Source organism: Apis dorsata, unplaced genomic scaffold, assembly GCF_000469605.1.
Source record: "Apis dorsata unplaced genomic scaffold, Apis dorsata 1.3 scaffold_82, whole genome shotgun sequence".
NCBI lineage: Eukaryota > Metazoa > Arthropoda > Insecta > Hymenoptera > Apidae > Apis > Apis dorsata.
In genome coordinates, this window is record NW_006263380.1 from 561,766 (window position 1) to 576,091 (window position 14,326).

General features: G+C 33.6%; 1 protein-coding gene and 2 long non-coding RNA genes across 14 annotated transcripts in view; all 3 read left to right on the top strand.

The window, feature by feature from the left end:
• Positions 1 to 832: 832 nt before the first annotated feature.
• LOC116184988 lies at positions 833 to 3,595 on the top strand. 2 transcript variants are annotated; one of them, XR_004149678.1, is made up of 4 exons: positions 833 to 1,126; positions 1,198 to 1,740; positions 1,843 to 2,244; positions 2,317 to 3,595. It is a non-coding gene; the product is annotated as an uncharacterized LOC116184988 (long non-coding RNA). The 2 variants fall into 2 exon arrangements; XR_004149677.1 differs by having other exon boundaries at positions 833 to 1,740.
• Positions 3,596 to 6,109: 2,514 nt separating this feature from the next.
• Positions 6,110 to 12,743, top strand: LOC116184989. Its single transcript, XR_004149679.1, has 3 exons — positions 6,110 to 6,867; positions 8,528 to 8,734; positions 12,625 to 12,743. It is a non-coding gene; the product is annotated as an uncharacterized LOC116184989 (long non-coding RNA).
• Positions 12,744 to 13,597: 854 nt separating this feature from the next.
• The window catches only part of LOC102679649 (flocculation protein FLO11-like), a 17,978-nt gene continuing 17,249 nt past the window's right edge, over positions 13,598 to 14,326 (top strand). For 2 of the 11 annotated variants that reach the window (XM_031508280.1, XM_031508279.1), the window contains exon 1: positions 13,603 to 14,213. The gene's annotated coding sequence lies outside the window, so the exon portion shown is untranslated. Of the gene's footprint in view, positions 14,218 to 14,326 lie in introns of all 11 variants that reach the window. The other 9 variants (XM_031508275.1, XM_031508274.1, XM_031508273.1 and 6 more) reach the window with 9 other exon arrangements.

Here is a 14,326-nt window from a genome sequence, read left to right on the forward strand (position 1 = left end):
ATAGGAGAAACTAAAATTGAAAATTTTTTAATTTTAAAGATAAATTTTTTAATTTCTGAAAATTATTCTCTAAAAAAAGTCTCTAAAAAATGATTTGAAAATGATTTTATTTAAACATTTATTTTTATTTAGTTATAAGTTGTTTAGTAATTAATTAATAAATAATTTTCAGTTTTTATTTTCTATCTATCTAATAAATAAATAAAAATATATTTCAATGAAATCAATCTTATCAATTATTTTATATTATATAATTTAATATATATATAATTATCTTATATATAATTTAATAAATTATTTTTTAATTTAAGTTCTAATTTGAAATCTTAAAAAACTAAAATAAAAATTGAGAAAAGTACATTTTTAATTTTAGTTCCACTTTTTATCATTAGATGGCACAATATCCTTTAGTCGTAATTTTCAGATAATTAGTTCTAATAATTCACCACAAGATGGCTATAGTGTACCATATTACTAAACATAAAAGAAAGTTTAGAGAATCTTAAACTCTTCTAGACTTAATCTAAAATCTTTAAACGATATTCTGGAAATTCCGTTTCAACATAATTAGCAAATACTGGTTTGAATTTAAAAATTCATTAAAAATTATTTAACTTTAATATCAAAGCACAAATACTTCACTTTTCATAAAGCAAATTTTGATCAGTTCTATTTGAAATGTAATTTAATTATTAATTATACAAATGTAACATAATTATTAATTATACAGCAAATGATGAATTAATTTCTTTCATCTTTAAATTTCAACTAAAATGAAAAGAAAACAAATAGCATTTCTTATACAATGAATTATTGTATTTCTAGACAAATTACCATGCAAGTATTACACAATTTATTCTTTTTTTTTTAGACAATTATTTATATTTCTTCTATTCTAATAGACAATCTGACAATGAAAATGGTTTTGCTGTCTCTAATGCGATAGTAACGGAAGTAACCTTTTATTATGTCCAAATGCTCGAGTCTGAAAAATTACGTAAAATCAGCGGATTGTGTGACGTAACGAAGAAACGCAAAACAAAACGAATATCACGAAGTTTATCCTTTAACAATGAATCATCTTTTATATTTTTTTTCTTTCTTTCGTCAGGCCACAATATTTCCGGTAAGTATCAAACATTCTTAAATTTCCATTTTGTGTTGACAAATAGAATCCTTTTGATTTCGATCTCCAAGAGATCTCGTATAGGAACAAGGAAGGTCGAAAAAGAAAGGCTATTTCCTTGGGAAGCAGTTGATCATATCTCGAATGAGATTTCTACACGATGAATACGATCGAAACAATAATTAATGATTTGCAAATCGATCATGATTTAAACTTACAGATTGCGAATTTATTCGTATTATTTGACGAATTTTTTTGACGTATTATTGATATTCATGTTACATTGTCATTGATTTCAATAAAATAGATTTATCATTTCAATTTCTATATTGAAATTAATGTGATAATAATTCAATGATTCGATGCATTCTATTTCCCAAGTACAAGGCCATTGGAATTCAAAGAATTACATCTTCTTTTCGCATCTTGGAATCTTTGCATGATAATATTCGTAACGGAACACGTGGTTGTTAAAAAGCGTCTCATGAAGCGGAGTCAGAACAACCAAAAGCGGCGTACAAAGGATGAGGAAAGAAGCGGTTGAACCTTTTATCAACTCCAGATCGTTGTCCATGAACCTCGGAGTGCTGTTTCTTGTGAAAAAGAAACCTGTTGTTCGTACCTGGATTTTTAGTCCTTTATTCCTCTTCCTTGTATATTTTTTTATTTCTTTTACAAGTACTCACATGTCTCACGTTCACTGTTTCCTTTTACAGAGTCTATTTACTTCTGAAACTTCCTTCTCTTCAATTCGAGCTCTATAATCAGAAAATATCGTCAAACCAGAGTAACTTCTAAGCCCGAGTAATTCTTGTGATGCAGCATGCATCCACGAGACGTGATGAAAATTAAGAAGAAAAAAGACGAACGAGGATTGCGTGTATCATTTGCGTAAATTTCGCAACGATGCTATTATACCGTCTCGCGTTGCAAAAAGAATCTTAAAAGGAGGATAGTAATTAATTGTTAGAGTTATCCAATGCATTCTGAATTAATACTAATTAATTTTTTTTTTTCAGAGAGATGATTGTCCATTTATGAAAAATGCAAATATTCTTTACAAAAAATTTATATAGGATATAAATTGATGAAAAAGATTATTCTTACGTTAAAAAACAGTAAGAAAAGAAAGATTATATTATATTCAAAGATATCTTATAAGAAATTATCAGCGATAAAATTTACACAAGATACTTTAGATTGTAATTTTCCTTGTGGTAAAAGCAACAAACTTGTGCAACCCTAAAGCGAAGAACGTCAAGCGAAGAAATCGTTCCTAGGAAGTTGAGGACATCATGGAGATCCAACGGAACAACATTTAGCGAGGACATTACAACGTGTTTCATTATTTTTCAAGGAGCCAAAGTCGTCGATTCTCTGTTCTCTCTCTTTATCTCTTTCGCTCTTTAGCTGTTCATGTTTCTCTATGGAAACGATGCCCGAAGCACGTTTTACTTGGTTAACGACCCTTTCGTGCCAGCGAATAAATTCCAACTGCCCACGTAGACTACTATATTTATTGAGTCTCTGGGATCGATGTTAAAGAGGGGCATAAAGTAGTCAAAGATCAAGTTCAAGAGCGACAGATCGGCGATCAGATTACGAAAAAGGTAAGAAGAAATCTTCTCGAAGATAGCTCTTCTCTGGGCCAAGGACTTTTTCAAAAATTTGCATCCGTCTAATTTATGTTTCTTTATCTTCGATCTAAATGCTCCTTATGAAATCGGTTTTTTTAGATCGTAAACAATTCAACAACTCTTTACCACATAATTTCTTTTTCAGACATATAATTAGTCGTTGATTGGATTGTTCTGACGAGATCAAGATGACATAAATAACGTCGAGTGTGCTACTGTAGGTTGAATTAAAAAATTCTAGATGAAGATAGACAAATTTTTATATTTATAGACTAAAAAGCCAAATTTGTCAGCGTGAAAAATTATCCTCGAATTTATGAAAGATATCAAATATCAAAAGATTTGAAAGTAAAACTCAATGAAAAAGTAACTGGCAACACAGAGGAGGCTGAATTTACCGGTTAACTGTATCTGAATCATAAAGTCGGCTGCTACGAGAATCAAAAGATTCGAATGAAAGTTTGAAGAATTTCCTTATTTGACCTTATACGAGGATTTTTAAAATTGACGAAAGATAATTGAAATATGTTGTTTTGAATTAAATTTTTTCAGGTTAATTAGATTTTATATTAATTTTTTAAAGTAAGAGTAAACATTTCGTAATTTTTAAGAGATTAATTAGGTAAGAATTATTTATTTTGACTTTATTTGGGTTCTACTATGTCATAAAATTAATTAGCTCTGACTAGACGGTATTTAACAAAAGATTAAGATTAAAATGAAAAATGTGAGACTTTTACCATATCGCATATTATCAATTGTATCTTCTTTAGAAAAATATCAATATATTACAAACAATGCAAATAATGCAGATTAAATGTGCATTAAATGATATATTTGATTTTTTTTCCACGTAGAAACATTTTTATAATTATATTGCATATGATAACTGTATTGCAATATGTTTGTAGATTAAATCCCATTACAAACAATTAATTAATCATCGATTCGATTAGGTAGTTTTGTTAAAGTATAAGATGTCTTTTTGTTTAATCGAGAAAATTTCATCGACCGTTGCGTTAAAGAAACTTATCTTTTAAAACAAAAATCCTGAAACGTTATGCGAGCGAGGAAATCAGCATGAGGGAACGCGTCGTCTGTTAATTTGTACACCTCTGTGCATTTCTTTATTGCCTTGCAGTACTACCCCTTTATACCGTTAATGCCATGTTTTTCCAAGACAAATCTAGCAACTGCTATACAACGCGTTTCATGAGTAACAACCACACTCAAATAGTAATTCTGTCTATTAGATTCCAACTAGATTCGCGATAGTAACGTTAAGTAATACTGGAATATTTTGCATTTTTCTCGGGACGATTAACATAAATTAATCTGCATTAGCATAATTTCGTGTAATTAACATAATAAGTGTAACGCCCGAGGCATCGAGCGACCGAAAATGTCCGTTGGAATTCCCAGGAACGTTGTACATGGTTGATAGCAGTATCAGTTCGTACACGACGCAGGCAAATTTACACACTCGTACCTTTTTATTGCCGCTCGAAGCAGCCAGGATACGTCAACTCTTTACCGTTAGTATTTTTTGGCGGGCCAAACCTTTAGCAAGATTTATCGAACGATACAACAGAAACACTTGTATACAAGAAACAATTATTAGGATACCAAGTTTTCAATAATCGTCTGGAGAAGAATGATGAAACGAAGATGAATATGTAATATGTTACATATGTAAAAGATACCAATTTTACATACAAAATCAAGAATATTAGCAGATAAAAATTTCTGATATATGAATACAATTTACAAGAATTAGAAATTTCACAGAGATAAAATGAAATTTTAGATATCAATCACCAAAGATGAATCAATTATACGCGAGGAAGAAAACAAAAAAATTATTGATTGGAATTAATTTTATTCTTCCTGTTTTATTCTTCCTGAATTCAATATTATGTAATATCCAATTATGCATTGAAGATTAATTATTATGTCACGAAAGTTTTTTTATTTCAACTTGGGTGGAATAATTCAGAGACTTCAGACGTCACTGATTCGATGTTTAAATATGCAGATATCGTGCTCGATCTCCTTAAATCATTGGATTTTATTTGTCAACGAATTCCATAACTATAAATTATTCGAAGATAAAATTACACATTGGAATTTTAATTCACCAGTTACCGATACATGTAATATTATCCATTAATTTTTTATTACATTTTTATAAGTTAAAAATTTATCATAAACTAAACTTTTTCTGTTCTATCATTAGATTTCTATTTTTTTATTATAGGAATTTTCAAGATATAAATATGTAATTATTCATATAAAATTAAGTCGAACGTGTTTGATCTAACCAAATGCCTTCAACAACAATTTTCGGATACGTCTTCATGTTCTTCATGTAGCAAATATTCTTAATCAAAGGTTACAAGTTTGAGAAAACACCGTTACATCTTATTCAAGAGATCAAAACACAAATTTATGCTAAAAAGTTATGCCATATGCTTTTTATCTCTTATTTTTTTCATAAATGTTGCAAAATTGCACAAGATCATTCGAACGAGTCATTTAAATATCGATAAAAAGGAATATTAACGAGAAATTTACAAAATTTATAAAAAAATGGAGGAAGTAAAAATAAGATTACATAGAATATATGAAATAAACGAATAAGGACTCTATAAAGAATGCATTCGTCATTCGTAGAGAATCGATCGATCTTTTTGGACGATGACTCGACACGATCCAAAATGTGATCCCGTGACCGTTATATTAATCAGATGTATCGGTAATGGCCGATGTTTACGTTGTTGATATTTCTTGGCAGAGTGGCTTTTCGACACCGGTACATTATACGCATATTTTCTTGACACACGGAAGCATGATATATCAAGGATACAGGGTGGTTCTCGTGAAATTCAGACGATACGTATGCAAACCACCAATTATGAATATCTCGTATCACGATTAATCCGAATCTCATCCGTGAAATACCAACGAACCTTGTCGCTGTCCGATAATTTCGGTCACGGAATCCAGTTTTCTTCTGGGTCAAGGATAATCTTCCACGCGATACAATATACGTACGCTTTACACCTACGCTCGAGATACTGACCCGTTTTTTTTTTTTTGAGAATAACATCTCTTTCCGCGATGTACAATTTTTCAAGTGGATCGCAATTCCTCTTCTTAACTAATATCTCTAATACAATAATTCGTTATCCTCTACACGATATTATTCGCCATAAACAGTCAAAGATGCGCGTCATCGATCTCCAATCCGATACAGCGGAAGATTACGTTGGCGGGATGCAAATACGTCCGTTGGAATTTTATAAATAATTAATAATATAGTTAATAATAGTTAATAACAGTTAATAATACTCGCGTCAGTCAGTGATTCAATCGATCTCCGTTCCCTATAAAACAGGCGTCTCAACTTAACAGATAAAGAATACGGAGAAGCGAAAAAATACAAGATAGAAATGATTTTCAAAAATAGAAAATTTATTAAGCATATCTAACGGTGCTGTATCAGAAACGGCTACAAGTATTCGGCCAAGCTTTTTTCAACAGTTCGATCTCTCTATCTATGAAGGAGGGGCTTAGTCGGTGGGAGTCGAAGGAATTCAAGGATTTCTCGAATCGCCAAGATTCTCTTACTTACCTGCAGCGTTATTTAAAAAAATCTCGAATAATAAAAATACTCGAATAATCCGCGCAACGGAAAAGAGGAAATAAGGAGGAAAAAAATAGGAAGACGAGGATAAAAAGAATATGTAACGTGGTCGTTGATAACACTTCGTCCGTCAACATATGGAAATTCACCGATTTTACGTTTCACGATTTATCTTTACAAAATATTTTCACGTTCGTTTCGGATTCGATAAAAGATCGTTTCGATAAAACTGTTGTACCCGCTGTCGCCGTTAATTTTTCATCTTTATCAGTGGGCCGACAATTCTGATTTTTTTTTTTTTTTGCAGAAAAATTCATTGGTCTTCTGGCGAATCGAGATTCGAATAGAATACGAAGGCGTGGATACCGGAATGAAACGTCATAGGACGAAAAGGAGGACGGTGATCGCGTGTCGAGTTGATGAGGGAGGAATCGCGATCGCGCCTTCTATTCGGCCGGGTAAAAATGCCGGGAATGTTGAATGAATCTTTCAAGAAGGATGGGTCGGTGTACGCGGAATAAATGAATAAAAGAACTCTGCAATCTGAGGACTGGTGACACTTTTACCTATAGTACTCGAACGGACGCGTGTCCTTGTGTAGCGTTTATTTTTCCGCACGTTTCTTTCAGGGTCCGTTACCAGACGCGAACGAATCTTCGTTTAGATTCCCCCCTCCCAGACACCGCTCAACGCTCAACCGCACGAGGATACGAATTATTAGTAGTGTCATAATTTCGTGTAATTAATAGAATAATCGATGGATCGTTGGCAATGAACGAGGTGCGTTTACTCGTAAAGATGTAATTACCGATAATTAATAGCTAACTACATGATTTATGCGATTGTACGTGAACCGTTTAGGCCACGGTCATTACGAACGTCAAAAAAGATGGACTTACGTTATTGTAAGGCATGGAGCGATCATATGTTTCGTTCGTGCCACGGCCGTAACAGAAAAGAACCGATAGTACGAAGAACCTTGAAGCGGTTTAAGTTTATATAGATTATGAATTACGATCGAATCATGTAATTCTAATCACGTAATTCAAAATCAACGAAACTTTTTTTAAAAGGTTGGTATTACATCCTTAAGTTATATAAAATAAAAGGACGAGTTTGAAACAATGTTTTGATGTAAAATTTCGTTTTCTCCATCGGTATTGAAAACGTTTTCGGATGAACCGTTATTTCCTAAACGTAGATTCTTTCTCGGATGGACATCCGTCCGATGAACAATGAAGCAGAAAGTTGGGAAAACAATTTACATAAACCCTTGCCTTCTTTGGCGCGTGAAATGCGAATGATTGCATTCATGCGAGGCGGCCGCTCGAGGTTCAAATTCCTCTTAAACGTTCCTCGACCCAAATTCTTTTTCGCGTGATGCATCATTGTGATACGTCACGATTGTTATCATTCTCGAAATTAATAACGAATTTTTTGTTAGATTTCAACGAGTTCAGTCAAGAGATACATTTGGAAGATCTTTCATCGAGCTCGAAGGATCGCTCGTTTAATTAAAAAAATTATAATAATCTTATATTGCTTGGGAAAAAGAATTTATTTTTCTCAACAATATCCTTGAACGATTATAATGATTATAATGCTTGGTTTTTTCAATCAGATGCGATCTTCCTTGATCATTTATAACGCTCGTTAGTTCATTATCTTTGTTCTTTCCGTATAATTTCACGTGGTAATTGTATTAGACTTGTTATCAGTTCGTTAAAACTCACAACATTTACGTACATACACGTGCATACACGTGTCTCTTCCAAAGAATCTAAAATCTAAATTCGTTATCTCGTGTTTCCATATAAATATTAATATTGTTGATATATAGCACGTTTTCGCTAATTACTCATGTTAGATTATGCGCCAACGACTTATTACATTAATAATTCCTGTTTCGCATACGTTAGCCAAAAATCAACGACGACCTCGACTTCAATGGCTGGCTGACTGCCCGTTTCCTCTTTCCTCAATCCGGTAATTACTCGCGTTTCTAACTCGCAGAGCAGTTTCGTGATCGAGTAAAAAGTTTTTGTTCTCGAACACTTACGGCTTCCTTTTCGACGTCCAATCAAAATCTCATAACCGATCTTTCTTTTCTTTTTTCAGATCCAACTTCTTTTGCCGGTTATCGTCCCTTTAAACGGCAATAACCCATCGACGATACGTTTTCGCCACCGTGTAGATGAACTCAATGGACCAGGCCAAAAATGTACACTTGACCGACTGGTCTTGTCGCCCGGACATTATAACGGCCGAATGGTTGCTCACTCATTTGCATATCATGTCCAGTCATTAAGGTAGCAAATTAGGGAGGTAAGAAAATTATTAGTGATTTCTGGCTGATTCACGAGGGCATCTTCTTTGCACGCCGCTCCGTTCTCCAGCCTTTAAACTTTTATCGTGATACCTTAAGTACGAGTAAATTTCGTTTTCACGTTTAGGTGCGAGATGAGATGATAAAATTTCGCGTTATTTTGTGGAATGTGGAATAAAGTGATTTCTTGAGACATTTTATTAACCAAAAAAAAAAAATTTCCAAAAATATCCAAAAAAATTAACGAACGAAGATGTTGATTTAATTTTTATTATTTATTACATGCTGATAAATAATAATTTAAAAAATGTTTAAAAAATGTATTTCTATATTAAATTAAAAATTGAATTAATATTGTGTTATAAAAATGTAAGTAAAGAAAATATTAAAAAAATTATCTTATATTTTATTCACAATGTATATTATAATCTTTAGATTATATTTAATTAACTAGCTAAATATTCCATAAAATTTTTGTTTAAAGTTTAAAAATTCGTACCATTATGTTTTAGGCTTTATATTCTATCCAATTTTACTTTCAATTTTATCTGGATTGTAAATCATGGCTAATTTTTTTCCTCGTAAAAGGAAGCGAAATTGAATTATTTTAAGGTATCATCGATGGTTATTACCTGTCGTATGATCCTCCACTGAGGATCGTTATAAAACTTGTGCAAGTCATTATCTGTTTACGGCTGCTTCTCCCATACGCTTATTATCTTCCTTAAAAGAATACGCTCCATAGTCCTTCCTAATTCGAAGGAGTTGATAAAACTTTTTCTCTTTCTCCTTCTTTCTCGTTGAATTGCCACATTTTCGCTCTACGACCCGGGCTAATAAATAATCGCCTCCTGTAATGAATTCGAAACTGGCAACCACCACTTAAACATATCTTCAACGCCTGCGGTTTCTCGCTTTACTCGGAAAGGCTTTCTGATGCAGACCTCATCCGACTACATGATTACACGATTGTGATTAAACGTCGTATTATAATTTCCAACCGGGTTGATACGACGAATCAACGTTTCGAAACAACGTTTACATTCGTGGAAAAAAGTGAAAATTCCGTTGAAAAACCGTTTTTCGATATATAATTATCTTCTAACTGCGATCGTTTATTCTTCGCGAGTGCATCTTCTTTCGCGCGCAGTAGACCGATGCAAACGTACTCAACCGTGCCGAATTAAATCGAAGGAAGAGATTACTATCCGTGGCATGTTTATTCTTCGCGTTTGAAACGTATATATTTTTATAACTAACTACAAAGACAAGGGCCGAGTACGTTTCAAGGTACAGACATTAATTGCGCTGATTGTACGCGCGTACGTGCGAAGGAACCTGAATTACGGGGTCTCTGAACGCGAAAACGTGTGCGTCGGAGGTACGAGAACAGAAGAGAAAGAAAAGAAGCGCAAAGAGATGCAAAGAGGCGGTGGTTATTTATAGGTTGCGCCCGGTTTCGAAGCCTTCCAAGCAAGGGTTCCCTCTCGTTTGCACTCCCTGTACGACCGTTTGGCTCGAGGAAAGACAAAAAAAGAAAAAAAGGAAAAAAAGAAGGACGGTAAGGAGGATTTATGGAGGATCTTTATTATTCCTCGTCATTATTCGTACGATGCTCCACTATACCGAGGTGGTAACAGGTGCACACTTTGTTCACTTTCTCGCCTGGCGCCTCTCTTCTTTCCCCCCGTCTTTCGAATCGCGCGATCTTCTTCCCTTTATTTACTATTTACAGGAATTCAAGAAAACGGATAAAGAAAATGAAATGGAATTTTTATTCGACTTGAGATTATTATCGAACAAAAAAAAGTCAACGACTCGGAGGACGAGTAGGATAGAAATTCCGAGAAAGAATAGTGTGGATCGTTCCTAAGCACATCCATTGCAACCCCCATCGGTGGTTTCTTTTCTGGCTGATGGAAAAATGTGAAAGACAGAAGAATCGAGTTAGCCGTTTGTAGCGGAATAATTCATGGATCAAGCCTGGTACACGAGGCCTTGCCCAAAGGGCCGCACTTCCGCGCTTTATTCCGATGCTCGTTAATTCACAGACTTTTCCGTGGAATGAATCGCCTTCTCCCTTAGTGGAATCTAAGGTAAAACGGCAGCTATAATCGGTTGGACAGCCGGAAAGATTTTTCCTTTCAGACATTTATGGTTACCGAGGGTTTGAGATACGGTCCATTGTACTCTCTTTCTCTGCGATCGTATATTTTCTCTATGCACGCCGAGATGCACCGGCCCTCTGTCTGCCCATTGCAACCGTATTCCACTACCTAGTTTTCTACTGGTGTTTTTACACCGACGACCACTCTGTTATTCGCTCGTTCCTTTGCCACACATTTGACACACAATTAACCATCGTCTCGTTTACATTCGAATGGCGAAGAAATTTCGTTTCATTGAACGAACATATTTCCAATCTTCCGAAGATTGTATAATTTTATCGCAAAAATCGTAAAATCTTGTTACTAGAAATCTTTTAAAAATTTTCCTTTTCCTATTTGACGCTATAATATCTTTGGTATATCTGTTTCCAATCCTCGAACGAGATCCGAATAGTCGCGTAATAAAAACAAAAGCGAATAAAAGTTAAACGAATCTCCTCTCGTTTAGACTCATTCGCCATAATCGCATATTACTAAGAGACGTTTACTAGCAGCCCTGTTGCTTTTAAAATAATAACGTGCACGATCCGAGAAACGAGGGTCCGAGTTGAGGGTTTCGTTTACCGCAATCCTGTACATTTATTACGTTATACTGTTACCATCGGTTGCAAACACGTACGTTATATGCCAAGGCTTCTCTAGTAAGTTCAACGCTTCTATCGACAAGGCGTTGTCCACAAGCATCCTTGGATGGCGGAAAGAAAAAAGAAGGAAAGGGCATGCACGGTGAATTCCCACAGGTTGCTTCGTTATTCTGGAATTTACGTCGTACGCGAACACGTGAGAAACAATCGCTGATAATCCATAATTTGATAATCCATGTCTTCTGATCTTGGAGAACGCGAGTCTTTTTAAGGAAAATTACAATCGATGTTTCTCTCTCTCTCTTTTTTTTTCATTTAATTTATTCATCGACAATTTTATTTCTAGAGTTCGATGAACTCTTGTTTATCCTGTTTATAAATCGTTGACTCTTTTCCTAAAATTAGAATTTGGATGACAATTAATAAATTATCTGTTAAACATCGATTAGGATGTTTGAAAATATTTCAACTAATGAATTCGAATAAATTTTTTATCATAATGATTTGGAATAATAAATAGAATAAATAGAAAATCATAAAATCAATAAAAATTCATTTCTCCACGTTTAATTGGAACGTTTTAAAAAAAATGTTAAAGTTAAAATAATATAAGCAAATTAATAAAAAAAAAAAAAAAAACAGACTGCGTCTTCGAATCTTTCCATTTAGTATCTGTATAAATTATATTGCTTAAGATATGTTTTATCATCATCGATCAAATTTTCAAGAGCGATTAATTTTTCAAACATTGTATTTTTTTTACATATCTCGACGATTAAAATATGTCAAGATTTATTTCTTAATTCCTAAATAAACGTACAAATCAATATGCTAGAATTTTTTTAAATGAAATTGACTTAATCGAATAATTCCAACGAAAAAATGTTACGAATATTTCTTTTAGAAATAAAAGTTTTGGAGAAAGGATTTTTTACGTGATTTAAACTGGCGCAAACAAGGAAATAAAATAATATCGTATATAAATCTGTATAGAATTTCTGATCGTTATCAACGGTTGATTTGTCAAATTAAATATTATTTTAACTTTAATGTTTCCATAAACAAACAAATGATTCGAAAAATAAAATAACAACTGGTGGCTCGATTTCCGATAGGCATCGAATTTTTTTTTTCCAGATCATATATCGATTGAGATATTAATAATGGAACCAGTTGATGTGTACTCTCGTGGAAAAATAATGTGCTCGTTTCGTAAAGAAAGAAGAAGGAGCGAAGAATAAAAGAAAAAAAAAAAAGAGAAGAATGCAGATGCAGCTTCGAGGACGGGCATGATTTGTAACGATCAGACGGCTCTGCTTCTTGTCACTCCAGATTTATGACGAGATTCTGTTTCGTCACGCTTATCATCGTAAACTGCGACTTATCTGCGAAAAATGTTAATTCTCTAAAAGAATAAGTATCCAACATTTTTGGAATGTTCGAAGCTTATAAAATATCCTATTTATGCAAAATAATTCCATAGTGGAGGAATTAATTTTTTTAAAACAAACAGAAAAATAATTTTAACGAAATGAATCGGAAAATAAAGTATAATAATATATTTTTCTTTAATCGTCATATATGATTCTGTTTATCGAATTTTCCGTACTTCGATTATTGATAATCTAACTATTTCTGATAGAAGTAAAACCGCTTGCTTTGAAACGAGTCACTAATATGCATATTTTATTATCTTTGTAAAGATACTACTTTGATAAGCACATTTTATGGAAATGATATAAAATAAAGAAACGAACGAAACGAGTGCTAATTAAAATATCCCCGAGAAATTTCGATTCACGACACTGGATATATAATAGAATGTAATAAAATGTATAGGATTATACAAAGATCGATCGTATGTATACAGATTATCGATTCTCGATTATTCGTGGATAAAGCGACATCTATATACATCATCTATATACATAGATCTTTCTCTATTTTTCAATAACGAAACTCTATAATTATAAGTAATAATTACAATTATAAGTATAATGTTCTCTTTTAGGATACACGTATGCGATATCAATTCAATATGCGATGACACAGGCCAGAAATTACAAATGACAAAATTGTTATGAAAAATTTCATAATGTTATAATGGAAATATAATTTCATAATAATTTCATAATGCGGCATTTAATATTAGACGAATTGGAAATCTATTACTCAACGATTGTTGTACTCAAACTTAGAGGGTCGATCGAGAAGGATGGAAATTCTAGGGAGACCGATTCGGAAGGAAAATGAGCCGATTTCTTCGATCTTCTTTGATGTAATGTGTAACAGCATCGAGCGTATAACGATCGAAACAGAGTTTGTGCCCCCTTCCACCTGGACGAAGCCACGATTCCTTCTTGCGTATAAGCGCAGACACGCACACGTACGCACATACAAGGGGTACCGACTTACGTAGACGTTGAACACACACACTTGGAAGCCAATTGGAGAGCCAAGACTTGGCCAAGTCTTTATAAGTAGGAGCCATCCGCGTCCTCAGGACTTACTCCCTCTCGAGAACGTGCCACGATCGGCAACCGATTTCCAGAATAGTTTCTGAAAACAGACATCGACTCGCGCGTCATTCATCTCGCGGTTCACGAAGGATCGTGGTGCAACAAACGTGGATATTTGGAAATTGGAAAAAAAAGGCAGCCGCGAGATGACGAGTTGTACGAATTAACGGAGGACTTTCGGAGAGAGATCGTCTTTGATTCTACGCACAAGGTGAGTGATTCTTTCATTCGTTCGGTGTCTCTTCTTTTTTCTTTCAACTCTTTCGTTCTGGAAAACATGATTTTTTCTTTTTTTCTTTTTTTTTTTTTTTTTTTTTTTT